General features: G+C 47.1%; 1 protein-coding gene across 1 annotated transcript in view; it reads right to left on the reverse strand.

The window, feature by feature from the left end:
• Positions 1–11,632, reverse strand: part of MPPED1 (metallophosphoesterase domain containing 1) — a 113,949-nt gene extending 102,317 nt beyond the window's left edge. The window contains exon 1 of the mRNA XM_088478380.1: positions 11,549–11,632. The gene's annotated coding sequence lies outside the window, so the exon portion shown is untranslated. The remainder of the gene's footprint in view (positions 1–11,548) is intronic.
• Between the last annotated feature and the right edge of the window lie 1,965 nt (positions 11,633–13,597).

The raw sequence follows: 13,597 nt of genomic DNA on the forward strand, positions 1-13,597 counted from the left end.
GAGCGGCTCCTGCAGTGGGCGCAGCAGCAGCTAATGAGAGTCTGACAGACTCTCATTGGCTGCTGATCAAAACAAACACACAGGTGCCGGAGCCGGCGGCTGTGTGTTTGTCACTTGTGTAGCACTGACCGAACTCCGTCCGGTCAGCGCTACACACGCGGTGCAGTCTGTGTCACAGTGACACAGACTGCCCACGGCCCACGGCCCGCATGACGCTGCGGCCCGGGGGGCACATGGCACCTTGCCCCCCGGCCCAGCCGGCCACTGGGCGTGGCTGTTGAGGAGGTGGGGGTCTATCGAGGGGGTGGAAAAATGACATTTTGGAGCTGATTGGCTGGACTTATCTTTCTCCATTGTATATCTCTCCAAGGATTAGTGAGTAGACCCCTAAGACTTTAGACACCACCATTGGTTGCAGTATTGGAACTTTCAACAGCCCTATGCTAGGCGCAGATCATCCATCTAAGTATGGCCTCCAATGTGAGCAATTCAGCGTCTCTGTAGCCACCTAGTAACACCCAACACATTTCTAATACACTACTCGGTGCATGCATCTCTGTACCTGCACTGCCACTCAGACACATGTGCAGATCAAAAACAATGCACAAGAAAAAAATAAAACACTTTGCCCCCCACAGAAAGAAAAACTCACATTGACCCCAGACAGGAAAAAAAAAAAAACATTATCCCCCATAGGAAAAAATAAAACACATTGGCCCCCACAGTAAAAGAATAAAAACATATTGAACCTCACACAGTAAAAGAAATACACACGACGACACCCGGCAGAAAAAAACAAAACACATAGCCTCCACGGAAAAGAATAAAACATATTGTCCCCCACATGAAAACAATTTAATAATAAAAACACTTTAGCCTCAACAAGAACAAAATAAAACCCACACCAGCTCCCACAGAAAAAAAATACATTGGCCCCTACAGAAAACAAACATTGGCCCCCAGAGGTAAAAAACTACAAACACATTGTCCTCCACAAGAATCAAAAATAGGGTGCGCAGTGTACGCCCCACCAGAACTAGCACCAGGCGTACAAACGTCATAAACTCTGCCACTGCTGGGGTCGGGATGGGAGTAGTAATAGTAGTGGGACACGTGGGGCAGGATGGGAGTAGCAGCAGTGAGAAGCAGGGGGTTGAATGGGAGTAGTAGTAGTAATGGCAGAGCAGGTGCAGGCTTGGAGTAGTAGTGTGGGGCAGGCTGGGAGTAGTAGTTCAGAACAGTGTTGTGAGATAGGAGTAATAGTGGAAAGCAGGGGGCAGGATGGGAGTGGTGGTGTGGAGCAGCGGGCAGGATGGGAGAGGTGGTGTGGGGCGGGGGCAGGATAGGACTGGTAGTGTGGGGCAGGATGGGAGTGGTAGTGTGGGGCAGGGGGCAGGATAGGACTGGTAGTGTGGGGCAGGATGGGAGTGGTAGTGTGGGGCAGGATGGGAGTGGTAGTGTAGGGCAGGGGGCAGGATGGGACTGGTAGTGTGGGGCAGGATGGGAGTGGTAGTGTAGGGCAGGGGGAAGGATGGGAGTGGTAGTGTAGGGCAGGGGGCAGGATGGGACTGGTAGTGTGGGGCAGGATGGGAGAGGTAGTGTAGGGCAGGGGGCAGGATGGGAGTGGTAGTGTGGGGCAGGATGGGACTGGTAGTGTGGGGCAGGATGGGAGTAGTAGTGTGGGGCAGGGGGCAGGATAGGACTGGTAGTGTGGGGCAGGATGGGAGTGGTAGTGTGGGGCAGGATGGGAGTGGTAGTGTAGGGCAGGGGGCAGGATGGGACTGGTAGTGTGGGGCAGGATGGAAGTGGTAGTGTAGGGCAGGGGGAAGGATGGGAGTGGTAGTGTAGGGCAGGGGGCAGGATGGGACTGGTAGTGTGGGGCAGGATGGGAGAGGTAGTGTAGGGCAGGGGGCAGGATGGGAGTGGTAGTGTGGGGCAGGATGGGAGTGGTAGTGTGGGGCAGGGGGCAGGATGGGAGGGAAAGAACCTGAACAAGAATACCTCCAGTCCAGGGTCATCTCAGCTCACCGCCGTCGTTCCGTCTCTGTGCGCTGACAGCCAGAGTGTGTTTTGGGAATGCCGCTGACATCCGTGTCCCGGGCCGCTTCTCTCCCAGTAACAGCTGCACTCACCCCGCCCTCTGCAGTCCCAGTGATCAGGATTAGATGGCCCAAAGAAAAAGAGAGGCCTGACGGCAGGCAACGGGGACTGAGGGAGGGGACAATGCACATAGTGGTGCTTTCGGTTGGCACCTGTGCCTGTGTAGGAGGCGGGCTGCGGAGTGGCTGGAGGGGCCCAGGCTCCGCAAAGGCTTATGGGGGGAGATGATAGGGCTGGGCATGCGCAGCAGCTCCCCCGTCGGGCATTTTTTTTTTTTTTTCTTAACCTAGTCAGTGTCACGCGGCTTGCGCAGAAGCTGTGCACAGTGCAGCAGCTAACCGATTGCGGCAGTGGGACGACCGGGGTTAAGGAGACCTCGGGAGGGAGGACAAACTGTTAAAGGGCGGGCCGTGTAGCTGCGCAGCTCAACTGCCAGATCGAGCTCCAGTCGCGGCAGCGCTACCGGGGAGGGCCGAGGAGGGGGGTCAAGTAATTGAAGGGTGAGTGGTGGTCGGGTGGCCATCAGCCACCATGGGAACCGGCCCAGCAGGAACTGGCCCGGCGTCCCGGTGGCCCAATCCACCCCTGCCGGTGTCCCTAACGCTACATGACAATAGCACCCACTTTGGGTCATATAATTTCTTACTCAGGGCCGTAACTAGGGTGGTGCGACCAGTGCCATGGCACAGGGCACCGCAGGGCAGGGGGCACTGTTCAGGCCTGTAAATTTTCCTGTTTATTACCATTCTCATTTGTAGCTTCCTCTTCTTTTATCCCCAGCATCTCCTGGCCTCCCCTATCTCTTCCCTGGCCCTTCCCCATGAGGCCATGGCCCTTTTTCAGGTGCACTATCTCATGTCCCTATTTAAAAATGGGGGGGGGTGCCAATGCTCTCTCTGGCACGAGGCACCGAAAAGTCTAGTTACGGCTCTGTGCATACTGTTATGTCACATGATAATAGCACATATATAAATATATCTAACTTGAGAGCAGTCTCTGCCCTAATGAAGAGACACCCTCTCGAAACGCGTTGGCGTAGTGTGACAGGAGTGAGTCCAACAGACCATTGGAAGCAACCTAGAGAGACCTTCACACTGAGGTCCTGGAAGAGGTTTCCGGAGACCTCCAACTTTAGATCTACAGGAGGGATATCTGATAAACCTCCATCTTGCTGCATATGCTATTTTGATGATCATTTATTCAAGTTTTACGTATCTTGTATAACAACAATAAATACCGTGTTTCCTAATACACCATGTTTTTGTATGTTACTCTCCCCTTATGTAATGAAAAATACCTGTCATGAAAATACATACTGTACCTGCACGGGAGACTAAGGACCAACGTTTTAAAGTTTTAAGGAAAGTTTATTTCCTTATAAAAGATTTGACATTTAGTGCACCCGAGTGATCACGTTCCCATTTATTTACATTTGTTCCATTACTTGCCTTGAAAATCACTTTTTATCGTTGGAGCGTGTGAGTGCAAACTGGCGATATCTCACCATGGGGGAGATGTACCGAGCCTTGGATACAGATAAAGAGGAGACGTTGCCCCAAGAAACCAATCAGCCTGATTTATTACAGATCACTACTGTGATTGCAATAGCTATTACGCACGTAGTTTCACTGCGATAGTATGCTAATCCATTGCCATCGCTGTGCCGTTGCAGCACAACATAAGGACGCCCACTTTATCTTACACACATCCGTAATCCTTAGCAAGACTGCGAAACCATCGGTAACATGGAGTACCATCGCAGCCGCACACTTGCACAAGCTCTGACCTTACTCAGAAATTGCTAACTTCATCGCACGCTGTGTGTCCTCAGGTTGCGTAGGGCATCGCAGTGGATAATTTATGCACGCTCATGCAACAGCGTTCATACGCACTGTCACGCCTGCGTTTTGCTGACCACCGCCCCCCCGTCATCATCCACAAACGGTACTTCATGTCAATCACTCTGCAATGGGTCTGCATTCCCGATCGCAGTGCCCGGTTCGCGCGTGCACACTGTAATGCATGCGCAGTACGCAACAATCATCCGATTGCTTGTGTAATCGGTAATGAATCAGGCCCGCAGTCTATAAAATTACAGTTAAAAGCTGTATACATCTCCCGCCCATATCTGTACCATCCAAGGGTGTTGTGGTGTTGCATGAGAATGTACGTCCGCACACCGCTGTTCATACTGTCGACACTCTCCAAAAACTTTGTTATTATATTGTACAATATATATTTGTTACTTTGTTACTATAGTCCTGATCTTGCCTCATCGAACTATCACCTGTTTGGTCCCCTGAAAGAAGCCCGAGTAGGAAGAAGATTCACATCTGATGAAGAGGTGAAGACAGCGGTGCATTCGTGGCTCACAGCTCAGCCTAATCATTTTTTTAATGAGGGAATACGAAAGTTTGTAGACAGATGGACAGAGTGTATTGCAAAGCAGGGAGATTATGTTGAAAAATAATGTATTTTACTTTTCTGAAAGTTGATTAAAATAAATTCTACAGCCAGAGGGCCTGATTCAGAGCCGGACGCTCTGACCAGAGCGCTCGCTCTGAATCAGGGCCCTCCTACCTAAACTTGGAGCGGCCTCTTGGCCGCTCGCATAGCTGTGGGTTACCACCCACAGCTTATGCAAGCGTCCATGATGATGGTCGCGATGGTCAAGACCATCGCGACCATCGGGCTTGCGACGAGACCCTGCGGTAGGGTCTCGGTGACCGCAAGCCCTGGAGTGATTTTGGCTGTAGCAGAGCCAAAATCACTCCCACTGACATCACTAGTGATGTCAGTGGGGCCGGACCCAGACGGTAGGCGTTCCCATGGGAACGCCTCCGTCTGGCAGCCACGCCCTCGGCACGCCCACCAAAGGGGGCGTGCTGTCAATCAACATCGACAGCACGCCCCCTTTGGTGCGAGACCTGGAGCGACGGTTTCCCCGTCGCTCCCCGGGTCTCGCGCATGCGCACGACGGAGCTCCCTCCGTCGTGCGCATGCGCACTAGGGCACCATCGACCCACTTGCGAGCGTCCTGTGCTCGCGAGCGGGTCTGAATTAGGCCCAGAGTGCGGATAATTTTTGACTCACCCTCAAAAAAAAAAGAAAGAAATATATATATATACAGGGAGCCTTATTAAGGAGAGAACAGCACTGAATATCAGTGTGATCCCTACTGCAGATCTCTGTGGTAACCAGCATGGAGATATCAGGCAAGATGGTGCAAACAAACAGACTACATCGTAAAGGGACCTAGATAGAACTTCTATCTTATTATTTATTAACAGTTACTTATGTAGAGCACAAGTATTACGCAGCGCTATACAGAGAGCATTTCAGTCACTCACATCAGTCCCCACCCCAGTGGCGCTTACAAACTATATATCCTACCACATGTACACACGGTTACTTTTTTTCCAATACCAAGTAACCTACTAGTATGTTTTTGGATTGGAGGAAACTCACGCAATCATGTGGAGAACATACGCTTATCCCTCAATGTTCTCAGTAAAGCAGGGAACCCATTGCTATAAGGAGGGGCAACCCTGCCGCCTGTACAGCCATCCTGCATGTCCTAGTGACTCTCTGGGCAGTGCAGACTTCCTGGTGCCAGTGGCCACGCCTTCTTGGCATGACATCCTGTCGTCACGTATGGGGGCGGCACAGAGTGCAAAATCGCCCTGTTCTAGCACCATATAAATCACTGGTAATATGGATGACAAGTGTGCATCTACTGTAGTGGACATACAAAATACAATACAAAATGTGGACTTGTTTATAAGGGAAGCGGTCTATATCCCGACCGCTGGGATCCTGTCGGTCAGAATGCCGACGTTGGAATCCCGATGGTAAGTAGTGGGGTTAGGGGGTGGGTTAGCGTTTAGAGTTAGGCACTAGGGGGAGGGTTAGACACTAAGGGAGGAAGTTAGGTTTAAGGGGTTAGACACTAAGGGAGGATGTTAGGTTTAGGGCACGAGGAGGGGGAGGTTAGGTTCAGGCACCGGGAAAGGAGGGTTAGGGTAGGGAGAGGGGGAGGGTTTGGTACCCTAACCCTGTCGGGATGCCGGCGTCGGAATTCTGACCGCCGGGGTTCCCGAGAGCCAGCATCCCTTACCCTCCCGGTTTATAGGGGGTTAAATGTCCAATTATAACTACTGTCCTATAACCACCTGTGGTTAGACACTCTTTTTGGTAGGGAGCACCTAACAATTAACTTATAGAACTGATTCCTCTCTGTAAGGGGTGTACAGTAAGTCCTGCTGACATTGGCACTTAGCATTAGTATGGCATGGGCATGGTGACGGAAGAGGCGGAGTTACTCAGAGGTGAGCGTGTGTGCAGAGAACCCGCTGATTTCAGATGAATCTTTTGCACCAGTGATAGTGATGGCGGCTCCTCTCACACGAGGATGTACGGGGAGAGGCAGCCACAGCTGAATACAGGCAGACGGGTTCCAGACTATAGATAGACAGTAATTAGATAGACAATGTCTAGATAGACACCAGATGTTAGACTTTCCATAGTTAAACACTAAAGTTCGACATGTAAAAGGTCGACAGGGTCAAAAGTTCGACATGAAAATGGTCGACACAAAAATGGTCAACTCGTGTTTTTTTTTAGAGTTAGGCACTTACTGGAGGGTTAGGGTTATGTTTAGGGTTAGGCACTTACTGGAAGATTAGGGTTAGGGTTAGGCACTTACAGGAGGTTTAGGTTTAGGGTTAGGCACTTATTGGAGGATTAGGGTTAGGCACTTGCAGGAGAGTTAGGTTTAGGGTTAGGCACATACTGGAGGGTTAGGGTTAGGCACTTACTGGAGGGTTAGGGTTATGTTTAGGGTTAGGCACTTACTGGAGGATTAGGGTTAGGCACTTACTGGAGGGTTAGGGTTATGTTTAGGGTTAGGGTTAGGCACTTACAGGAAGGTTAGGGTTATGTTTAGGGTTAGGGTAAGGCACTTCCTGGAGGGTTAGGTTTAGGGTTAGGCACTTGCAGGAGAGTTAGGTTTAGGGTTAGGCACTTGCAGGAGAGTTAGGTTTAGGGTTAGGCACTTACTGGAGGATTAGGTTTAGGCACTTACTGGAGGGTTAGGGTAAGGCAGTTACTGGAGGATTAAGGTTAGGCACTTGCAGTAGGGTTAGGTTTAGGGTTAGGCACTTACTGGAGGATTAGGGTTATGTTTAGGGTTAAGCACTTACTGGAGGATTAGGGTTAGGGTTAGGCTTAAGCACTTACTGGAGGATTAGGGTTAGGGTTAGGCACTTACAGGAGGGTTAGGTTTAGGGTTAGGCACTTACTGGAGGGTTAGGGTTAGGCACTTACTGGAGGGTTAGGGTTATGTTTAGGGTTAGGTACTTACTGGAGGATTAGGGTTAGGCACTTACTGGAGGGTTAGGATTAGGCACTTACTGGAGGGTTAGGGTTATGTTTAGGGTTAGGTTTAGGCACTTACAGGAGGGTTAGGCTTAGGCACTTACTGGAGGTTTAGGGTTATGTTTAGGGTTAGGCACTTATTGGAGGATTAGGGTTAGGCACTTACTGGAGGGTTAGGGTTAGGCACTTACTGGAGGATTAGGGTTAGGCACTTACTGGAGGGTTAGGTTTAGGGTTAGGCACTTACTGGAGGGTTAGGGTTAGGTTTAGGGTTAGGCATTTACTGGAGGATTAGGGTTAGGCACTTACGGAAGGGTTAGGGTTAGGCACTTACTGGAGGGTTAGGTTTAGGGTTAGGCACTTACTGGAGGGTTAGGGTTAGGCATTTACCCCCACGGTTATGTTTAGGCACCAAGGAGTAGGTTAGGGTTAGAATTAGGCACTTACTGGAGGGTTATGGTTAGGCACATGCCCAGGCGGTTAGGGTTAGGCACCAGGAGGGAGGGTTAGGCACCATGGGGTGGGTTAGGGTTAGGGTAAAGATTAGGGCTAAAATAAATGGAAAAAAATTGTCGACCATTTATTAGTCGACCATTTTAATGCTGAACTTTTGACCCTGTCGACCTTTTGTACCTTTCGACCTTTTTACATGTCGAACTTCAGTGTGTCTAACTTTTGTCCCTATCAAACGTTAGTCCCTGTCTAACTATTGACTGTCTAACATCTGGTGTCTATTTAGACATTGTCTATCTAATTTCTGTCTATCTGTTATACCACACACATATATACTGTATATATACAGTATATATATATTATATATATATATCAGCTGCAGAGGTTCATCACTCTTCCTGTAGCAATATCAGCCGCCCCAGTGCTCATGCTAAATCATGTAGACGCCATAAGTGAAAAGCTGTCAGCTGCGTATATATATATATATATATGATTTATTTATTTATTTTCTCTATGTTGCATGTTATTATAGACACGGCAGCTTGAGAACGAGGTCTCAATGGATCTCGAAACGTTGCTGACCATGCTGTGTATTTAATCTTTGTACTTCATCAATGTACTGAATAGTACCAATACATGATATTGCATTAGTAGTGCCGTGTGTGGACTGGATTCTTTTAGGACCGACAGAAATATATATATATATATATATATATATATATATGTATATAGACAAGTGGACACCCTATGGTTCTGGGTGTCAGCTTAAAACAAGAGGTATAAACATAACAGTGGTCAACTGTTATTAAATAAAAAGATATTAGGCAGTGGACTTGGGGCCTGATTCAGACCCGCTCGCGAGCGCTGAGCTCTCGCAAGCGGGTCGATGGTGCCCTAGTGCACATACTCACGACGGATATCGACGACCAAGCCGTCGCTATGGGTCTCGCACCAAAGGCGGCGTGCTGTCGATGGTGAGTGACAGCACGCCCCCTTTGGTGGGCGTGCCAGGGGCGTTGCTGCCCAGACAGAGGCGTTCCCATGGCAACGCCTACCGTCTGGGGCCGGCCCCACTGATATCACTAGTGATGTCAGTGGGAGTGCTTTCGGCTCTGATATAGCCAAAAGCACTCCTGGGCTTGCGGCAGTTAGAGACCCTACCACAGGGTCTCGTCGCAAGCCCGATGGTCGCGATGGTCTTGACCATTGCGACCATCTTTTTGGCCGCTCGCATAAGCTGTGGGTGGTCACTCACAGCTATGCGAGCGGCCAGGAGCAGCTCCATTTTTAGGTAGGAGGGCCCTGATGCAGAGCGAGCGCACTTGTCAGAGCGTCCGGCTCTGAATCAGGCCCTTGGTGCAAAGCGACAATAGTGCTAGATTAAAATAAATATATAAAGTTAATTGTAAAGTGTCAGTGCAAATAGATATAATAAGGTGAATAGTGTGCATAAAGTGTCAGTGCAATGTTGCAAGTTAATTATTAGATACTAATACACCTCCAAAACCTTGTTTAAATATATAAATATAAGGTATATAAACAAACAAAAGTATTCTCAGGAATATAATTGTCCTAAAAAGAATAATAGTAAAGTGTCTGTGTGATAATAAAATGCTTAAAAAACCTCCATATTTAAATAAAAATTCAACCAGCAAATATTCAATATAAAAGGGGGGGTACAAAATTATTTAAACTTGAAACATATTAAAAACAAAAAAGATAGGGAACATAAAATATACTGAATTCAAAGTAGTGCATATAATAGGTATTTTCAAACACGATATATGCATAAAAATTCAGTTAAAATGCCAAATGCTTATCTTATTTAAAATTTCCTGGCAAGTTCATATAGGGCAGGAGTGGAGCTACCCAACGCGTTTCGTCCAATATCTAGACTTCTTCAAGGGTAGTGTAGCTCCATTAGGGTTTTAGGACTATATATACCCCACTAATGAGAATCAATTCGCAGCCAGCCATGATCTCACTTCCTGTGGTTGATACTCCCCAATTGCTAGTAACTCATATATTTACAAACAAGCTTGGTATTTAGACCCAGATTTAATATAAATGCTTATTAAATATTAAGTTTTAAATGTTATTTAAGTTTATATTAAGTAACGCAGTATTTCTGCCCCCAGTTTATAACGGAATATGGAATACGGAAATAGCCACATGGAGAACTATGTATTCCGTTATAAACCCTGCACCCATAATATTACTTACCTCTCCAGAGTCCCACGGTGCGGGGGCCTGGCGCTGTAAAACGACTGGAAAATGGCCGCCGTGACCATTTTCCCAGTGACCTGTGCATACATTATAGACTCTGGTCACACTCTAGTGCCCAGAGTCTATAACTCCGGCGCTGGCCTCGGACAGCTCAGTGTGCTGCCGGGTGGAGAGGAGGGGCCCCATGTTGGAGACTGCACACGGGCCCCCTCGTCTCTAGGAACGCCCCTGGATCCGAACAAAACCGAATAAAGACAAACCACTCATCTTTATTATATATACACAGATATAACATTATAGGATTTACACTTATAACACTAATGACTGTGGACTTGAGTAAAAATGTTCATTTAGCAATTTAACACCAAGCGCATAAAAATACAATAAAAAGAAAATGTTCCTTTCCAGAAGTTTTAACGCATTCGTTGCTGCATTGTTCTGACACACATAATAATAATTTTATACCATCTATATGTCAATCCTAATTTTACTTATTAGGTCAAAATAACATAGTAGTAAGGATAAAAATCTGAAGAAGAAACAACAGTAATCATTCACAGATAATAATCAATAAAACAAAGTGAAAACTGCTACAAAAAAAGTTCAAAGAGACCTCGCTGAGCTGTTCCCAGTTGTGCCCTGATACATAGATGTCACCCAATCACACAGAAATGAATACAAATAAATATTTTGTTCCTAAACGTCTGCTGGTTGTACTATCCCTCCAATGGATGGTGTTATAACCACTGTTCCTGTTGTCCCCCCTCTTACTGCATCTCTGTAAGTACATACTGTATCTGGGGTGTTACTAGGATTGCAATCCCCAACCTTACTGAGGAAATTATGCAAAATGCTAATACCACTAAATAAATAGGCTCCAATTAATTGGCATAGCCGAAACCTGGGGAAGGATCTTATAAATGCAGAAAGTTACCGTATGAGACGGTCGCTACCCAGTATTTATATCTCCCTAATGGATTTCAGAATTAGCACTGTGCTTGTCCTACTAAATAGGAGGATCATCTAAGGGGAATCCTGAATGTCATTTCGCAGCAGGTTTTACACTTAAAACACTTTGGGGTCTATTCATGCAGCAGTGAAGATCCCTGTTTCCTGAAGCACTTCGGAAATTGGTTGACTAAACCTGAAAATCTCCAACTATCCCCTCGGAAGCCGACCGTGTCGGAATGCATCAATGACCCCTTGCTACAGTAGCTTCTTGCGGAGGTGCTGATTATCTTCCTAAAGCGCATACATTAGGTTATGACTATAATGGGAACAGTCCGAGGCCCCCCTGCACAGCTACGTACTGCTCTGAGCAGCCCCTGAAACAGGACCAAGATGCAACGAAACAAGTAATGCCACAGGGAGAGTGTATTCCCAGTTCACTGACCTCTGTACAATGAGGGGGGGTCACGCCAGCTATTGTGCTGAGGAGAAGAGGATCCGCTCCAGTCCTCGCTGACAGACGCCTCTGTGGATTCCAATAGTCTTATGTGTGAGCTGAAGGAAAGTCGCTGGGTAACGACAGAGCTGCTGGATGTCTGTATACTGTCTGTATACTGGGGAGGGGTGTGTGTGTGTGTGCTTAAACTGATTGACAGAGTTCCTGGCGCACCCCATCTAAGAGTGCAGCACACATTGTTACCTATACACACTGCTGCAAAGGTAAAGGTGCCTACACACTTGGCGATGTGCTCTTGATCCGACATTGTGTCCGATTTCCCCTTGAACTCTCCCCAGCAGCTCCACGGCAGTCGTGGGCACGATTTGGTGTTAAAACCTGTCCAATGGGACAAACGATGTATCGTGCCTCCTAACTATCCCAGTGCATCATGACTGAGATTGTCAGATCTGCCCTACAGCACGGCAGATCTGCAGATGCGACGTGCGCCCTGTGGGGACGCGCATCAGCATCGTGATTTGAGCATATTTTACACGATTTGTCGTCACGATGCGTCGGAATCGGGCAAATTGTGCAAAATATCTCTGTGTAGGCACCTTAAGACCCCCTCTGGCCGGGAGCCGTACAATGCACAGAATTTGTATAACAAACAATGCCTATATACAATTGTTTGCACGATAGTTGAATGGCAAACTTTGACAAAAGGCAGCAGAGGGCATTGGGGGAGGGGGGGGTTTGGGCAAGAGCCTTAGAAAACTGGCATATGCATCTAGTTCAACTAGATTTTTCCTTTCCTTATCCAGAGGGGGGAGGGGGGGGGATTTTGGGAAGCCTTATTTATCTTTTTTTGTATATTCAGTTTTTATTAGAATATTTAGAAAAAAAAATTACATGTGATATAAACATTTCACCTCTGATAAACCCGAATCAAATAATAATTAAATATTCGTTTTCTTAGAAAAATCAGGCTAATAGCACAAATAACACAATCTATATCAGATATATAATATATCAGAAAAGAAAAATCACATAACAAACAAAAAGTTTTTTTTTTGTTTTTTTTAAAAGGAAAACAAACAAAAAAAAAACAAACTATAAAAAGAAAAACAGAGAGAAAGAGAAGGACACGAATAGAAAAGCAGAGAAGGGAAGGGAGGAGAAGAAAGAAGAAAAGGAGGGACTATCGTGTGTATAAGAGTAAGAATAGTTGTTATTCTAAGAATCATAATTTATATTGTGGATGAGGTGGAAGACATATAGGGCCTGATTCAGAGCCGTTCGCTATTTGTGGTCGTTCGTTCAAAAAGAAGGGGTGGCTATTCAAATGATCCGTTCGCAAATTGCAGTCTGTTCCCACCTCTAAGTCTGAACGAGCGAGCAAAACATACGCTCGTTATTTGATAAAAACGCCCCCTGGCCGCACGCACCATACGTCATGTCCGCTATTTATTAGATTAATCGAGTACATCGTACAGCGTATGAACTGCTCGCTATTCTTGTGGTTGGTGTTTTCAACCGCTATTTTGCGAGCAGTTCTGAGTTAAAAAAAACCAAGTGACGTGGTCAATGACGCTGCTGTATTAATTATGCACTCCCTTAAAACGCCCGTTTTGACCTTTAAGCACGCCTGCGTTCGGATCTCCACTCCCCGTTTTCAAGCACCTTCCCCTGTTACCACCCACATACGCCTCATTCTGTCACTCAAAATAGCAGGCCCTCGCTATATTGCGTACCAACGATTTTCGGCCGCACTGACTGGTTCGCGCATGCGTACTAAAAACCGTACGCATGCGCAGATGTGCGAACATCGCTCGGAACGAGCGTACTGCCGCTAGCGAGTGGCTCTGAGTCTGAATGAGGGCCATAGTTCCTGTATGTATCTGAAGACTTATAGTCTAGCCAAGGAGACCAGGTATTGGCAAATTCAGAGGGCTTATCTAGAGAGGAATATAAAATATCTTCCATTGACATAAAATAATCAAGCCTACAAAACCAATCTTTACGTGTAGGAGGAGTGGAAGATCTCCAGAGTACAGG

This window comes from Taudactylus pleione, unplaced genomic scaffold, assembly GCF_031769625.1.
Source record: "Taudactylus pleione unplaced genomic scaffold, aTauple2 ptg000212l, whole genome shotgun sequence".
Classification (NCBI taxonomy): domain Eukaryota; kingdom Metazoa; phylum Chordata; class Amphibia; order Anura; family Myobatrachidae; genus Taudactylus; species Taudactylus pleione.